Consider the following 18,892-nt stretch of genomic DNA (forward strand, 5'->3'; position numbering starts at 1 on the left):
AAAGCTAAATTGTTATCTATTTTTCACAAATTTCTCATTCTTCAAGTCAAATGCAAAGAATGATAGCAATTACTGTCTATTTTTCCATTTACTTTGAAATCATGCTTTAATTCAAAAGTTATTTCTATATGGGGCACGCCTGGGTGGCTCAGCCAGTTGAGTGTCTGACTTTGGCTCAGATCATGATCTCAGGTCCTGGATTAAGCCAAGCATCTGGCTCTGTGCTCAGTGGGGAGTCTACTTGTCCCTCTCCCTCTGCCCCTCTCCCCACTCATGTTTTTTCTCTCTCTCAAATAAATACAATCTTTAAAAAGTTATTTCTATATATATTCCCCATGGCTAACAGTGATACTTTTATATACTTACTTTAATGCAATAAGAGATGCAATTATCTTCATAGTGTTTGCAACACCTATGCCTTGGTCCATGCTTACATCTGAAATAAGACAAATATAATAAATGATGTGTATGTGTGTAGATGTGCTTAACACTCTCTAACCAAAAAAGCAGAAAACATTACCTACTTGTTTCTAAATGCATGCATCTTTTGGTTTCTTAGGACATAAAAAAGCAAAGATAACAGATTTTTTTTTCTTTTCAGTTCACCATTTGACACGGTGCATAAAATATGTGACTGCAATCAAAATACTTAAATGCAGAACAGAAAAAACATTGGTAAATATTTGTGACTAAATATGAAAAATATGTAATATATTATCTCTATACTCTGCCAAATCTTTTGGAAGCTTTAAGTTGCTTACTGTAGAGTATAACGGTCATAAGTCCCCCATGAAGTCAGTACTTGAGCAACAATCATAATGAGAAAGTGCTCAGGTTACAGGAATTTATACTTAATTATATTTGAGAGAAAACATCTGGAAAAGAAACATGATACGGTATTAGAATTCAAAATTCAGTTTTTAAAATAAATAGAGTAATAGATCATGTGGGAATTCAAAAGTAGGTTATTTGTGATTTAAATGCAAACCACTTGGTCCTCTGGTGTTTAGTAAATGTTTCTGCTGGGGGGGCTACTGTTCAAGACACATAGATTTTTAATTATTTGGTATGCTGACTCCAGGACTGTATTGAGGCGTAAAAAAGTAAGTAAAATATCTAACAGGGGTCTGGCTCTCCCCCTTTCTCTATGAAGTGTTCATGTTCCAAAATGAGTAGTCTTTGTAATTCTTGCAGACTGCAGTTAATTAATTATCTCATGGTTGGAACACATTAAGCTTCTTGTTTGTAACAATAATGTGTAGAGTGATATTCTGGCTCCACACCTCTTTAATTCCATTTGCAAACTGATTAGCAAAACCCTTTCGGAAATCCAATTCTGCACCACAGCTGGCATATACGTGTAGCCCTTCCCAGACAAGGGGGACGGCAGGGATTCCTGCTGCCCGTAGCCCTTATGTCATCAGGATGATGGGACATATCTGGCCATGTGAAGTTGAGGGATTAAAGCTGGGACCTAAAAGAGGTAAATCAGAGAGGGGTGGCCATGTGTAAACCATCACTCTTCATACTTCTAAGTGTCCTCTTCAAAGGCATTCCTCAGCCAGTGCTACTGGAACTACACAGAAATCGTTAAACTCTCTTTGCTAGTGAAGTTCAATTCTGGTATCAGCTATACTGTCATTTAATCTTCCCTCAGTCTGTTATTAAAACTTCTCAAAACCTGGACTCCCCATCTCCTGTCTTATCTGCTCTGCTTATGTATTACCCTGCATCTGCTTCCACAGCAGTGGACTCACGGAGGCAAGTCTGACAAGTTCTGCCATGACCTGATTAGTTCTGATACCCAAGGCATCATTCACCCACATAATACATTCTCTGCATTCCCGTCTCCGCATTCCCCTCTGATTCATGGTGACATGATTTCCATGAATAGGGATTCCTTGTCTCTTTTCTTCACTCAGGTGATCAGTAACTATTTTGAACTTGCTTAAGAATTAAGAAGTTCATTACCAATCTCACTAGTGGCTATTTACCCAAAAATTACAAAACACTAATTCAAACGGACATATGCATCTCTATGTTTATTGCAACATTATTTACAATAGCCAAATTATGGAAACAGCCCATTTCAATCAATGAATGGATAAAGAAGAGGTGGTATACACACACACACACACACACACACACACACACACACACACACAAACACAGAGTAATATTCAACCGTATTACTCATATGTGGAATTTAGGAAACAAATGAGCAAAGGGAAAAAAAAAGAGAGAAACTAATCAAGAAACAGACTCTTAACTACAGAGAACAAACTGCTGATTATCAGAGGGGAGGTAGTTAGGGATATGGGTGAAACAGGTGATGGGGATTAAGGAGTGCACTTATCATGATAAAAAAAGGATATACATAAATTTTTAAAAAAAGTTTACTACCACAATTATTCCTGCCATCTGTTATTCCTTCCCTCCCTCTTACCTTCTGTATGTGCTGTATACTAAAATGAAGACAAAGTCTTTAAATACAGTAAAAATTTTGAGCACCTACTCTGTGCTCATGTACGTGAGGCAACTCATGTTATTTCATTTAATGGACGCAACACTCCATAACAGAGATCATTAACCCAAGTTAACAGATGAGGACTTTAGGGTCCAGAGTGGTTAAATCACTTGCCCAAAGTCACAAAGCCAGCAGGGGTGAAATGAGAGTCTAAGGTCTGATTTATTGGCTTCAGCTTCCCATAACTGATCCCTAACTTTCTATATTGGCTATTCATTCAACACTCTCTAAAATATCACTACAAAGATTATTTTTATTGACTGATGTTCTAATTTTAAATCACTAAATTTTCTATTAATTATAGATGTATTTTAATATTATATAGAAGTATAATTCCTATACTTGAAATAGCCCAGTGATGGGTATTAAGGAGGGCACATAATGCATGGAGCTCTGCATGTTATACGAAAACAATGGATCGTGGATCACTACATCAAAAACTAATGATGTATTGTATGGTGACTAACATAACAACAACAACAAAAGGACAAAGTTAAAAAAAAACAAACCAAAAAAAAACAAGTACTATTTGTATGAAATTCAGACTTCTTTGTATAATATACAAATAAAGATGTTTTATTCCATTTCCAAAGCCCTGAAAATTTCTACTCTTACAAAAAACATTTATGTAAGGTTTGCTCCTTATTATTCCTCTATCTTCTTGAATGTGCCCCAGAACTTTTCTTTCTCCTTTCCACATTTGGAATATTTGATTAGCACATATTAACCTGTTTCCTAAAGTTCCCCATTCTAGCCTCCTACAACTGTGTCTAGTTTGACATAGAAAACTATTACAAGTTCATATAAATCTATTCTAAAGGCATATGTTGGTCTATAGTCCAGACAAAAATAATAAATAACACTGACTTGCCATTATGTGCCTTTTATAAAACTCTATGCACTCTTTCTGGTAAAAAAAAAAAAAAAAAAAAAAAGATAGATAGATATGATATATATGTATATCATTACTGAAAAGAAAATAAAACACCTTGGCAAAGTACAAATATCATATAAAACAATAACACAGTGTGCTAAATATCAAGATAAAAAACTTACACTGAATCCACAAGTTTCCTGATTAGAGCAATTATATTCAATCTTCTTGGCTTTTCTTCATGTTTCTCTGTCTTTTGTTCCACTTTTGCATATGCTGCTTCTGGTGAATAAGAATGTGTGGGAATTTCTTCCTTCCCTACAATAAACCTAAAGAAAAGAGCACAATGTGAGGCATTTTCACCTTTAAAAAATAAAAGGAAAAAGACAATAAGGAAAAAAAACCCATCCTGATTCTGTTAATATACAAATACATTTTGGAGAGTACCTTATCATTTGAAATGTTTTTCAAAATTTAAATAAAATCTTATCCTTTATAAGAAAATGCTGACAGCCATTTCTTTAATAATGCAATAAATTCTTCTATTAAGTTTTCTATTTTAGTTCCAGCATAGTTAACATACAGTGTTATATTAGTTTCAGGTGCATAATACACTGACTCAACATTATTCAGTGTTTATCAAGATAAGTGTACTATTAATCTCCTTCACCTATTTCACCCACCCCCACCCACCTACCCTCTGGTAACCATCAGTGTGTTCTCTGTAGTTAAGAGTCTATTTCTTCGTTTGTCTCTCTCTCTCATTTTTTTTCCTTTGCTCATTTGTTTTGTTTCCTAAACTCCACATATGAGTAAAATAATATGGTATTTGTCCTTCTCTAGCTGGCTTATTTTGCTTAGCATTATACTCTTTAGCTCATCCATGTTGTTGCAAATGGGAAGATTTTATTCTTTTTTGTGGCTCAATATTCCATTGTGTGTATATGTGTATGTGTGTGTGTGTATAAAACCTCTTCTTTATCCTATTGATGGACACTTGGGCTGCTTCCATAATTTAGCTATTGTAAATAATGCTGCAATAAACAGAGGATACACGTAGTGTCTCTGTGAATTAGTGTTTCTGTATTTTTTGGGTAAATACCCAGTACTGTGAGTACTAGGTTGTAGGGTAGTTCCATTTTCAACTTTCTGGGGAATCCCCATACTGTTTTCCAGCATGGCTGCATCAGTTTGCATTCCCACAAATAGTGCAAGAGGGTTCCTATTTCTCCACATCCTTGCCAACACCTGTTGTTTCCTGTGTTGTTGATTTTAGCCATTCTGCCAGGTGTGAGGTGATAGCTCATTGCAGTTTTGCTTTGCAGTTCCCTGATGATCACTGATGGTGAGTATCTTTTCATGTGTCCGTTGGACTCTGGATGTCTTCTTTGGAGAAATGTTCGTTCATCTTGTCTGCTCATTTTTAAATTGAATTAGTTGTTTTTCAGGCATCGAGTTATAGAAGTTCTTTATAATTCTGGATACTAACCCTTTATCAGATATGTCATTTGCAAATATCTTTTCCCATCCCATAGGCCGTCTTTTAGTTTTGTTGATTATTACCTTTGCTGTGCAGAAGCTTTTTATTTGATGTAGTCCCAATAGTTTTATTTTTGCTTTTGCTTCCCTTGCCTCAGGAGACATATCTAGAAAAAAGTTGCTATGTCCGACATCAGAGAAGTTACTGCCTGTGCTCTCTTCTAGGATTTTTACGGTTTTATGTCTCACATTTAGGTCCTTAATCCATTTGGAATTTAGCTTTGTGTATGGTGTAAGCCAGTGGGCCAGTTTCATTCTTTTGCATGTTGCTGTCCACTTTTCTCAACACCATTTGTTGAAGAGGCTGTCTTTTTCCCACTGGATATTCTTTCCTGCTTTGTCGAAGATTAACTGACCATATAATTGTGAGTTTACCTCTGGTTTTCTATTCTGTTCCATTGATCTATGTGCCTATTTTTGTGCTAGTACCACGCTTGTTTTGATTACTAAAGCTTTGTAGTATAAGTTGAAGTCTGGAATTGTGACATCTCCAACTGTGCTTTTCTTTTTCAAAATTGCTCTGGCTATTCGGGGTCTTTGTGGTTCCATACAAATTTTAGGATTCTTTGTTCCAGTTCTGTGAAAAATGTTGTTGGTATTTTGATAGGGATAACATTAAATCTGTAGATTGTATACATTTGTGTAGTATGGACACTTTTACAATATTTGTTCTTCCAATCCATGAGCACAGATTATCTTTCCACTTGTTTGTGTAGAAACAGCAACATCTTTTATCAATGTTTATAAATATTGTTTATAAATATATAAACTATATATAATATATATATATAAAATATAAACTGTAAAACATTGATAAAAGATAATTTATATATTTTTACACAAGTCTTTCACCTCCTTGGTTAAGTTTATTCCTAGATATTTTATTACCTTTGGTGCAATTGTAAATGGAATTGCTTTCTTAATTTCTCTTTCTGTTGCTTATTAGTATATAAAAATACCATGAATTTCTATATGTTGATTTGGTATCATGCAATCTTACTGAATTCATTTATCAGTTCTAATAGCTTTTTGGTGGAGTCTTTAAGGTTTTCCATATATAGTATCATGTCATCTGCACATAGAAAAAGTTTTACTTCTTCCTTCCTCTTTTCTGATCACTGTGGCTAGGACTTCCAGTACTACGTTAAATATGAGTGGTGAGAGTGGACATCCTTGTCTTGTTCCTGACCTTAGGGGAAATGCTCTCGGTTTTTCACCATTGAATATTATGTTAGCTGTGGGTTTTTCATTTATGGCTTTTATTATGTTGAGGTGTTCCCTCTAATCCCACTTTGCTGAGGGTTTTTATCATGAATGGATGTTTTATATTCTAAAATGCTTTTTCTGCATCCATTAAAATGATCATTTGGTTTTTTTTTTTTTTCCATATAATTTTTTTTTTAATTTTTTTATTGTTATGTTAATCCCCATACATTACATCATTAGTTTTAGATTTAGTGTTCCATGATTCATTGTTTGTGCATAACACCCAGTGCTCCATGCAGAACGTGCCCTCCTCAATACCCATCACCAGGCTAACCCATCCTCCCAACCCCCTCCCCTCTAGAAGATCATTTGGTTTTTATTCCTTCTTTTATTGATGTGATGAATCACATTGATTGACTTGTGAATACTGAACCACCCTTGCACCCCAGGAATAAATTCCACTTGATTCTGGTGAATGAATTTTTAATGTATTGTTGGGTTCAGTTTGCTAGTATTTTGTTGAAAATTTTTGCATCTATGTTCAGAAAGAGATATTGGCCTGTATTTCTCTTTTTTTGTAGTGTCTTTATCTAGCTTTGGTATCAGGGTAATGTTGGCTTCATAGAATAAATTAAGAAGTTTTCCTTTTCTATTTTTTGGAATAGTTTGAGAACAGGTGTTAACTCTTCTTTAAATGTTTGGTAGAATCCCCTTGTGAAACCATCTGGTCCTGGACTTTTGTTTGCTGGGACATAGGTTAACATTCTCCTACAATCTTTTTGATTTCTGTGCTTTGGTTGTTACTTCTCCCCTTTCATTTCTAATTTTATTTACTTGAGTCCTCTTTCTCTTTTTATGAATCTGGCTAAAGGCTTATGATTTTGTTGATTTTTCAAAGAACTGGCTCCTGGTTTCACTGATTTGTTCTATTGTTTTTTTAGTTTCTACTTTATTTCTGCTCTAATCTTTATTATTTCCTACCTTCTACTGGCTTGTGGCTTTGTTTGTTGTTCTTTCTCTAGTTCCTTTAGATGTAAGGTTAGATTGGTTGTTTATTTAGGATTTTTCTTGCTTCTTGAGGTAGGCCTATATTGCTATAAACTTCCCTCTTAGAACAGCTTTTGCTATATCTCAGATTTTGGACTATTGTGTTTGCATTTTCATTTCTCTCCATGTATTTTTTATTTCCTCTTTGATTTCTTGATTTACTCATTCATTGTTTAGTAGTATGTTATTTAACCTCCATGTATTTATGTGCTTTTCATGTTTTTTCTTGTGCTTGATTTCTAGTTTCATACCATTGTGGTCAGAAAAGATGTATTTTTATAACTTCAATTTTTCTGAATTTGTTGAGACTTGTTTTGTGGCCTAATATGTGATCTAATCTGGAGAATGCTCCATGTACATTTGAAAAGAATGTGTATTCTGCTGTCTTAGGATGGAATGTTCTGACTATATCTGTTAGATCCATCTGGGCCAATATGTCATTCAAAACCACTGTTTCTTTGTTGATTTTGTTTGAATGATCTGTCTATTGATGTAAGTGAAGTGTTGAAGTACCCTACTATTACTGTATTACTATTGATCATTTTCTTTATGTTTGTTATTAACTGCTTTATGTATTTATTTGGGTGCTCCCAAGTTGGATTCATAAATATTTACAATTTTTATATCTTCTTGTTGGATTGTATTGTTTATGTTCATACAGTGTCCTTTGTCCCTTTTTACAGTCCTTGTATGAAAGTCTATTTTGTCGATATAACTTGCTACTCAGGCTACCTTTTCACTTCCATTTGCATGATAGATATTTCTCTATCCCTTCACTTTCAGTCTGCATATGTCCTTAGGTCTGAAATGAGTCTCTGGCAGGCAGCATGTAGATGGGTCTTGCTTTTTTATCCATTCTGTCATCATGTGCCATGATTGGAGCATTTAGTCCATGTACATTCAAAGTAATTATTGATATGTATGTATTTATTGCCATTTTGTTACTTGACTTATGGTTATTTTGATAGTTCCTCTCTGTTCCTTTCTTCTCTTGCTCTCTTCTTTCATGATTTGTTGGCTTTCTTTAGCAAAATATTTGGATTCCTTATTGTTTTTTTTAATTTATTACTGTTTTTTTTTAATTTTTTTATTGTTATGTTAATCCCCATACATTACATCATTAGTTTTAGATATAGTGTTCCATGATTCATTGTTTGTGCATAACACCCAGTGCTCCATGCGGAACGTGCCCTCCTCAATACCCATCACCAGGCTAACCCATCCTCCCACCCCCCTCCCCTCTAGAACCCTCCGTTTGTTTTTCAGAGTCCATCGTCTCTCATGGTTCTTCTCCCCCTCTGATTTCTCCCCCTTCATTCTTCCCCTCCTGCTACATTCTTCTTCTTCTTTTTTTCTTTCTTAACATATATTGCATTATTTGTTTCAGAGGTACAGATCTGAGATTCAACAGTCTTGCACAATTCACAGTGCTTACCAGAGCACATACCCTCCCCAGTGTCCATCACCCAGTCACCCCATCCCTCCCACCCCACCCCCCACTCCAGCAACCCTCAGTTTGTTTCCTGAGATTAAGAATTCCTCATATCAGTGAGGTCATATGATACATGTCTTTCTCTGTTTGACTTATTTCGCTCAGCATAATACCCTCCAGTTCCATCCACGTCGTTGCAAATGGCAAGATCTCATTCAATTTATTACTGTTTTTGACTTGTAGTTACCGTTAGGTTTATATATAACATCTTCCGCATATAGCAGTCTATGTTCAGCTAATGGTTGCTTAATTTTACTCCTCTCCTCTCCACATTTCAGATATTTGGTATCATATTTTACATCCTTTTATTTTGTGCTTCTCTTGACTGATTTTTATAGATATACTTATTTTTTTGTTGTTTTTGTACTTCCTGTTTTTTCTTACTCTTACTTATGATTTTTGTTTTCCTCTTACAAAGCCCCCCTTAGCATTTCTTGTAGGGCTGGTTTAGTGGTCATGAATTCTTTTAACTTTTGTTTGTCTGGGAAATTCCTTCTAATCTGAATGACAGCCTTGCTGGATAGAATATTCTTGGCTTCCAATTTTTCCCTTTGAGCACTTTCAATATATCATACCAGTCCCTTCTGGTCTGCAACGTTTCTGCTGAAAAATCAGCTGATAGCCTATGGGGTTTCCTGTATATGTAACCATCTTTTTTTTTTTTACAATCTTTAAAATTCTTTCCTGGCGCACCTGGGTGGCTCGGTCGTTAAGTGTCAGCCTTTGGCTCAGGTCATGATCCCAGGATCCTGGGATTGAGCCCTGCATCGGGCTCCCTGCCTGGCGGGAAGCCTGCTTCTCCCTCTCCTACTCCCCCTGCTTGTGTTCCTGCTCTCGCTATCTCTCTCTCTGTGTCAAATAAATAAAATCTTTAAATAAAATAAAATAAAATTCTTCGTTTATCACTATTTTTTACCATTTTAATTACTGTGTGTCTTGGTGTGTACCTCCTTAGGTTGAATCCTAACAGGGGGATTTCTGTGCCCCTGAATCAGGATCTCTGTTTCCCTCCCATGATGTGGGAAGTTTTCAGCTATTACTTCTTCAAATACATTTTCTGTCCCCCTTTCTCTCTTATGCTTGATGGAGTCACTGAATTTTCTAAGTCTATTCTCATTATGTAGTATTTATGTGTCTCTCACCTGTTCAGCTTGATTGCTTTCCATTACTCTATCCTCCAGGTCACTTACAGGCTCCTCTGCTTCCTGTAGCCTACTGTTTATTTATTCCATCTATTGTATTTTTAATTTCATTTATCAAGTTCTTCACCTCTGATACGTTATTTTTTATCTCTCTCTTTTTTTTTTTTAAGATTTTATTTATTTATTCGACAGAGAGAGACAGCGAGAGAGGGAACACAAGCAGGGGGAGTGGGAGAGGGAGAAGCAGGCTTCCCGCGGAGCAGGGAGCCCGATGCGGGGCTCGATCCCAGGACCCTGGGATCATGACCTGAGCCGAAGGCAGACGCTTAACGACTGAGCCACCCAGGCGCCCCTATCTCTCTCTTTTTTTTAAAGAGTTTATTTATTTATTTGTTTGACAGAGAGAGACACAGCAAGAGAGGGAACACAAGCAGGGGGAGTGGGAGAGGGAGAAGCAGGCTTCCTGCCAAGCAGGGAGCCCGATGCAGGGCTCGATCCCAGGACCCTGGGATCATGACCTGAGCTGAAGGCAGGCACTTAATGACTGAGCCATCCAGGCACCCATTTTTTATCTCTTTGTCAAGAGTTTCACTGATGTCCTCCACCCTTTTCTGAAGTCCACTATCTTTATGAGCATTACTTTAAATTCTTTATCAAACATCTTACTTTTTTCTGTTTCACTTAATCTCCTGCTGTGATTTTGTCCTGTTTTTTCATTTGGGACATATTCCTCTGTTTCCTCATTTTGTCTATCTGTGTCAGTTTCTCTTTGTTAGGAAAGTCAGCTACACCTTCTGCTCTTGAAAGTAATGGCTTCATGAAGAAGAGGTCCTGTACTGCTCTGCAGTATAGTGTCCCCTGTTCACCAGAACCTGGCACTTCAGGGGAACCTCCTGTTTGTGTTGCTTGTGTTGTGTCTGAGTCACTTTTTCTTTCAGTCCAGACATCTTCATTGACTCTGTATCTGTTGTGGGCTTTGCTTGCTTTCTGTGGTGTTAGTGAGACACAGGCTGCGAGCTCTGAGAAGACATCAGGTGAGCTAAGGGCTGAGGTCAGCATGCTTGGAGTGTGCCAGTCCTCAGGAGAACACATGGGCAAGGCACACTGCTAGCAGGTTAGGTAGCAAGTGTCTGCGCAGTGCTGCCCACAGGTGGCCCTGTGTTTATGCTGGGCAGCAGGGGAGGAAAATGGTGCCTGCCACCTCCTTTGTTCCCAGAGAAGTCCCCTAACACACTCAAAATCAGTATAAACATATCTTCCTCTTGTTTGTCCCAGGCACTATGCAAACTGTCATTTCTATGTTGCCTCTCTATGGGCTGCTGTATCTTTAAAGGCAGGATCCAGCTATCACTCACTCTCCCATCTTGCCCGGTGCTGAGTCAGCTGACTTTTTAAGCTCCAGACTCCAAATCCTGTGATTTATACAAACTCATGGAATTCAGCCCCTCTGGTTTTCAAAGCCAGATGTTATGGTTTGGGATCCCTAGTGTGAGAGACTGTTTTCTTTCCCCTCTCTACACCCGTAGCTCCCTCCCTCCTGTGGGCAGCTCCCAACCACTGTTTCTACCCTTGGGAACCTCTCAGATGCAGCTTTTTTTTTTCTTTAAAGAGTTCATTTATTTATTTGAGAGAGAAAAAGAGAGAGGGAAAGCACAGAGGGAGAATGAGAGGGAGAAGCAAACTCCCCACTGAGCAGAGAGCCCGACATGGCACTTGATCCCAGGACCCTGAGATCATGACCTGAGCTGAAGGCAGACACTTAACTGACTGAGCCACCCAGGCACCCCCTCAGATGCAGCTTCTTTACATTTAGTTGTGGAGTTTGTTCTGCCCATCTTTGGATTGCCCTCTAGCGTATTTACATCGATGTGAGTGATATCTAGTTGTCAACATGGGATGGGGTGAACTTAGGGTCCTGCTACTCCACCATCTTCCCAAGCTTCCCAACAATGCACGTATTTTAAAATCAAATTAACCAAGTAAAATACAGCATAACACTTTTATGATGCACCCTTTTAACTTAAGTTACCACTTTTTAAAGATATTACACACCTTGAAGTTTTTTCAAACAAAAAAGCAGGTGAAATATTTACTTGGGTCTACTAGTTGATCAAAAAATTCTATTTTTTTGTCTAAATTCTACTAATAGTTACAATTGAATGAGGTTCTCATTTTTCAGTATAAAGTTATATCTCATGTCACTTTGAGTCATAAAATAGCTGCAATGCACTATTAGGTCATATAAAGATATTCAGGGAAATGGAGGAAACTAAAGACTGAGAATCATAAAATGGTCAAGATTCCATGCATTCTCACATAATTTCATTAGAAAACCTTAAACTCAATATTATTCTAATCTAGTTATTTCTCTTCTGAAAAACCTAATATCTGGGAGAAGACACTATTCTTATCTCATCAAAACTGGAGTATTTTTTTCCCAGACAATGCGAAAGAAAAGAAAGAAAAGAAAAAAGAAAAGAAAAAAAGAATTGCTACCATTAGATATCATTCAATCAGTATCCTTTACTAGTTTTCCATTTTTGCTGTTTGTACCTTCACTATGAGTCATTGCTCTTCTAAAGAATAACTAAGCTTTCTTAAGAGAACTCTACCTGCTGAACTTTCAGAAAATACCATAAAATGCAGACAAAAACAAGGGATCAGTAATACTACACTAAGGTTCTGGAACATGGGACCTATGACAAATAGAATAAGAAAATGTAAACACTCAGAAAAGAGAGGTGAAACAAGCTATTACTATCAACAACTGTATCCCATCTCATTCGGACAAACTTGGTAAAATATCTAGCTTATTAAATCATAAAGGGCATGTAATGAGATTGTCACAAGGTGGCAGCCGTGCAGTCTCAGTAGCTGTTATTCCAAAAGAATTTGGTTCTTAATCATGGGTGTGCATGGAGAGTTCAAGGTCTGTACTACTGTTCTTTATAAACAAGACAAAAACTATGTTAGAACAGATAAAATCATCTCTCTCACACTGTTCATAATACTGTTTCTCTTTTGGCCAGGACTGACCATCTCAGATTAGAGGTCACTTCCTTGGAGAAACTGTCCCCGCCCAAGCTGCAGTGAGTTAGCAATCCTTCCCTGTGCTATCAAAGCCCAATGAGTCCCCAGTAGCAGAAGCACCTTATTAGTAGTTTGCATCCCCCATTAAACTGTGGGTCTGTGAGACTCTATACATCTTTTGCTATTACACCCCAGGGACTGGCACATAGTAAAAATTTAATTAATACATACTGAATGATCAAATATAGTAATAATGAGCATTTTCTGAACATTTACTATATGACAGGACAGTACAGAGGATTAAATCATTTAATCCTCATAGCAACACTACGAAGTAAGTAGGTGCCATCATTTCCGTGAGAGTTAGCATGAAAAAGCATTTGACCACATCCAAAAACAATTACTTGGACCCAAAAAACTGTCTGACTCTAAAGCCTGGGCTCTTAATCACTAAGCTGCCTATACACTTCTAAGTATTAAACTATGTTGATGCAGGTTTGGTATACCATAAGGCTCCTGAACTGGTTCCCAGCCTTTGACTCTATCCTTGACTCTATCTGTTCTCATAACTTCTACTAACTTAGCGAGAATTAATAACCATTTTTTCCCAGAATATTTTCCTATAATACAGAGTAAATTCTAAGTGCAAATAGTTATCCAGCCCCTTATTTTGAGTGGATTTGACGAAGAGACACAAAAATATCGGATACATTTTGAGTTTCTGTAAGGATTCTGGGAGCCTATGGAGAGACACGGGAAAAGGCAAAGTTTTCTCTTTAGGAAAACCAACTTTTGGTTTTGTTATAAACTTTTGACATAACATAGAATCTTCACATTCAATGCAACAACAACAAAAAGTTATTTTCTGAAATGTTTCATGATCTTTCAATGAAAAATATAATATGAAAAAATTACCGCTGTGTATTATGACTTAGTTACTGTTACCACAGAGTTTCCACAACCAAAGATACTCTTATTCACACAGGGGACTCAATTTGTCCCCTCCCAAACTAGCTTCCTTGCACACCATCTGATTTTCTGTTAATAGCACCTTTTTTCATGTACTTAGGTTTTCAAAACTTGGCTCGTAGCAAGGATTGGAGGGAAAGAGGAAGAAGGAAAATATCAATCAGTAGGTCTTCATTTCCTTCGACACCAGTCTCAACTTTGCCTCTTTCTCTTTAATCCTCCACTGTCGCCAAATCCCAGTCCTTATCACTTCATCTTTCTTCCTTCTGATTCTCTCTTTCACAATGTCTGTCCCAAATACTGTGGCCAGACTAATCTTTCTGAAACAATGTCAACTACCCTGCTCAAAACCCTTTAGTGGCTCTCTACTGCCCATCTTATCAAATTCAAATTTGTCTTCCTTTTTTTCTGTTTAGGTCTTCCAAAATCTGGCCCTGCTCTGACCATCATTTAAAAAATCAAAAAACCCCACAAAACCTTATGATCCCTAAAATAAGCTTTTCATACCAATTAAGTTGATTTTCCCACTCTTACCTCATATTTCATGTTTATAATTTTCATACTTTTGCTAACATTATTCACTTCTACCCAGAAGGTTCCTCCTCTTCCCTTCTAGTTCTCTAAAGCTATCCTTCAAGTGCAGGTTAAGGCTTATCCCCATAAGAATAATAATAACAGTAATAGCCAACATTTCTTGAGCACTATGTGCCATGCACAGTTCTAAACACTTTTCATGCATTAACTCATTTGATCCTCAAAATAACCTAAAAAAGACAGTCATATGAAATCTTCTAGCATACCGAAGGCTACCCTAATTTTTCCCTCCTATATTTATAATAAATACTCCACACCTAATCTTCACTAAGCATCTACTATATGTACTTAGGAGAATAAAAGAGGCAACATTTATAATACAAACTGGAAGAGCATTAGGTTTCAAGTAAGTATATGCAGTCACTGTGTGACATTAAATTAGTTAAGTATTCTAAGCCTCACGTCACATGGGCATAAAAATACCCATCTCACAGAACTGCTGTGAAAATTTTCTAATCTATGTGAAAATGCTTGGTGAACTGTAAAATACAATGGAAGTGCTGCCAACCAACTTTTCTACACTATCTACTACTATCGGCCAATAACTATGGCAAGAGATGGCATACAGGGTGAAAAGCAGATTCTAGTGACTCTAGTGAAGCTTATGATTCAAAATGTGTCTGACATGAGCCCTGTCCTAATGAAGCCCATAATGTGGTACCACACAATTCAGTATTTAATTTTGCAGTAATTATTCACATGTAGCTTTGTTTTTCCAATGCTCCTTGAAGAGAGAGTTCTTCTAATTCTTTCCTAACACCCAGTGATATGAGGCACACAATAGGTCCCAAAAGCAGTTGTTGATTTTTTTTTTTTCAAAGATTTCACTTATTCATTTGACAGAGAGAGACACAGTGAGAGAGGGAACACAAGCAGGGGGAGTGGGAGAGGGAGAAGCAGGCTTCCCGCTGAGCAGGGAGCCCGATGTGGGGCTTGATCCCAGAACCCTGGGATCACGACCTGAGCCGAAGGCAGACGCTTAACGACTGAGCCACCCAGGCACCTCCAAAAACAGTTGTTGATTGACTGATTTTTAGGGGGAAAGAAATCCAATAAATTAGACTCTTTTAATAAAATATCGTAAAAGTGACTGTGACTCCTGCAATTATTTTGGGCTAGAAAACTGAGTCGATAAACATCTATTGTAATTATGCGCAATAATATTACTTTTTGAAAAAGTTAACTTGCAAATTCTCTCTTAACATAAGGTAAATAAACTACTTACCTAAGAGCAGAGAATGTAAATCCTTTCAAACCATCTTTGCACCTAAAACAATAAAAATTATGATAAAGTAACAATTTTTGAGATATAAAGTAGTATATTAAGTAGCTATTAAAATTTATTCTGAAACAGATGACTTTTATTTTTAAAATTTTTTTATTTTTTTAAAGATTTTATTTATTTATTTGACAGAGAGAGAGAGAGACAGCGAGAGAGGGAACACAAGCAGGGGGAGAGGGAGAGGGAGAAGCAGGCTTCCCGCCGAGCAGGGAGCCCGATGTGGGGCTCAATCCCAGGACCCTGGGATCGACCTGAGCCAAAGGCAGATGCTTAACGACTGAGCCACCCAGGCGCCCCTGAAACAGATTACTTTTAAAAGGTGAAACTTTTAGGACAGTGATCTGAGCAGTACAAATGCAACAAACAAGCAAGCCATCTTACACAGGATGATTAAAATTTCCTATGTCAAATTAACATAATTTAAGGCTCAACTCTCCTATTTGCAGGTGGAAGAGAGATTTAAGTATATCTTCTAAGGGCTCCATGTGGACTTAAAATGAAGGCTCAGAGTGGAATATTCATTTTACCCAATCCCTGGGGGAGCAAATTGTTGAGAAGAAAAGGCCACATACACCTGCTGGGTATTATGAATAGATCAATTCAAGGTCCTGACTTCTCCCTACTTATTAATTCAGTGAATGCAGAGCAATGTAGAGCTGGCAGGCACAAAAAGGCTTCAAGTTTAGTTCAACAGTTTTAACTTTTGAGTAAGCCCAATCAGAATGGATAACATAGCAACGGGAACAGAGTGGGGGTAAGGGGAGGGCACAGAGGCAGGAGTTCAAATAATATTTATTGAGTATTTACTATTGCTGGGCATTGTTTTGGGCACTTTATATGTGTTGTCTCATTTAATTATATCACACCTCTATGAATAAGTATTTCTCTATTCTATAGCTGGGCAGAGGCCCCCTCCCCCAAAACGGGCAACTTCCAAGAGGTCACAAAATAAATAATAGTCGGAATTCAGGAAAAAAAAGTTCCTCTGACTTAAAAACTGTGGTTTTCTCTTATACCTCCTTCTGAAATAGTGTATTCCTTTTAACTGGGGGAAGGTTCAAACTGCATGACAATTAAAAAAAGATTCTCAGATCTGCAAAAAATATTTAAACAAGATTTTAAAATGGGGACATTACTATACTAGTCTTAATGGCCTGCTTTATAAGTATGATCAAGTTACTAAAGAATTGTTGTATATCTAGTATCAGAATCCTTTGGAGAAACTATAGAGATTGGTGATACAATGATGCTCAAATGTATGTTAATTTTAGACACTGGATATTCTTGGATAAAAAGTACAGCCTCAAATCTAATTGGGCAACTCTCTCAGTATACCTTTTATATGAAAGGTCACAAAGGAAATGCATAAAAATATAAGAAGTCCTTCTGAACAAGTCTAAATGTAGATATTTTTACTGGGGGACACACAGAATCTCAGAAAAGAATTTAATTCGTGTGCATAGATCTTTTAAAACACTTAAGAATTCATTTTAATTAAGAAACATGATCTACTTTGCGATATTGTTAACAGTGAGAAATGTAATCACAGAATTTAGCTAACATACTACATAATTACTCACCCCACACAGAATGAGGGTAAAGGCAAAAGAATTCATATGTTAAGCTAAAAATATGCATGAGAAAATTATAGCATTAACATTCTTAAACTTATCTTTTTTCCATCTGAAGTGTTTCTCAGTAATTTAAAACCCATAATTGGGCAATTTCTAGATAGGTGGGGTGGTGAGCGGGTTAGGCCAGGCGTCTACTGACTGGAAAACAGAAAGCAGCAGATTGATTAAGATTATATACAAGTGGGAACAAATTTTGGCTTTGGTATGCTATTGTTAAGAGATAGCCATTTATCTTTGTGCAATGCTGAATAGATAAAGGATTCTGACAACTTGGTCTAGTCAGGATTGCATATTTGTGACCTTAAACAATAAATCTAATTGCAGACCAAACATCAAAAAGTAGCTTTCAAATAAAAAAGGGCATGTACAAATGAATTTGCAATTTCATTATGATGGAAGTTTGGTTCTTTCAGCAGAACCCTGTGGGAAGCACTTCATATTGATAAAGTCTTAGCCTGAATTCAAAAGGGGCTATTCTTCTTTCCATTCATGTGTATAAGGTCTGTTAATGTAATTGAGGGTCAGATGTCTATGTCAAAAGAACAAAAAAGTAATTATTCCCCTAAAAAGAATCTTTTTTTTTTTTTTTTAAAGATTTTATTTATTTATTTGAGAGAGAGAGAATGAGAGACAGAGAGCATGAGAGGGAGGAGGGTCAGAGGGAGAAGCAGACTCCCTGCCGAGCAGGGAGCCTGATGCGGGACTCGATCCCGGGACTCCAGGATCATGACCTGAGCCGAAGGCAGTCGCTTAACCAACTGAGCCACCCAGGCGTCCCTCCCCTAAAAAGAATCTTTAAAATAATAATATCGCCCTGCATTTTGATACCAAGAGTATTGTCTGAGCCTTAGCCTAACTATGAAACACTATCGTAATCTGAGTTAAATGTAAAAAGTATGGTATGCACAGAAAGATTTATACAGAACAGACCCCATTAGAAGGGGCCTCACTATTTAACAGATCCAGTTATTATAATGCAAATCAAATTACTTTCTACATTCACGTCTTAAGGCTCACTGATTTCCTCAACAAATACTGACTGAATGCCTACTATGTGTAAGCACTAGTTTCAGATCTAAGGAGGTAACAGCGGACAATACAGAATCTCTGTTTCCATACAGGTGACATTCTGGGCCAGGGAAAGGTACGAGGAAAACAAGTAAATATATCTGGTGGTGATAAGTGCTATGGCAAAACACGACGCAGGGGAAGAGGAGAAACAGATGTGGTCGGGCCTTCTTATCTTAGGTAGTGTAATCCAGAAGGGCCTCTCCAAGAAGGTGAAATTTGATGATGTGATCAGAAGCCTTACAGGATGGAGGGAAGAGTATCTGATTGAAGGAAGAGCAAGCACAAAGCTCCTGACTAGGAGTTTTCGTGGCACTGAAGGAGAAGAGCAAAGTAGATTACTGTAGCTGGAACAAAAGAGGGGAGGGAAGCCGTGGTAGGAAAGGAGGTCACAGTCACAGTGGAGGAGGGAAGGAGTGGTCCAAAGTTCTTGGTAGGGCCCTTTAAGCATGGTAAAAAAAAAACCAAAACAAAACTTCAGCAGAAGA

The 18,892-nt window shown here is 37.2% G+C and overlaps 1 long non-coding RNA gene across 1 annotated transcript; it reads right to left on the bottom strand.

Annotated features, from left to right (window-relative positions):
* Nucleotides 1-365: 365 nt before the first annotated feature.
* LOC144382480 (uncharacterized) lies at nucleotides 366-15,740 on the bottom strand. The gene is made up of 3 exons (XR_013449474.1): nucleotides 15,646-15,740; nucleotides 3,584-3,730; nucleotides 366-436 (listed from the first exon to the last, which is right to left on the bottom strand). It is a non-coding gene; the product is annotated as an uncharacterized LOC144382480 (long non-coding RNA).
* Between the last annotated feature and the right edge of the window lie 3,152 nt (nucleotides 15,741-18,892).

This window comes from Halichoerus grypus, chromosome 7 (assembly GCF_964656455.1).
Source record: "Halichoerus grypus chromosome 7, mHalGry1.hap1.1, whole genome shotgun sequence".
NCBI classification, from domain to species: domain Eukaryota; kingdom Metazoa; phylum Chordata; class Mammalia; order Carnivora; family Phocidae; genus Halichoerus; species Halichoerus grypus.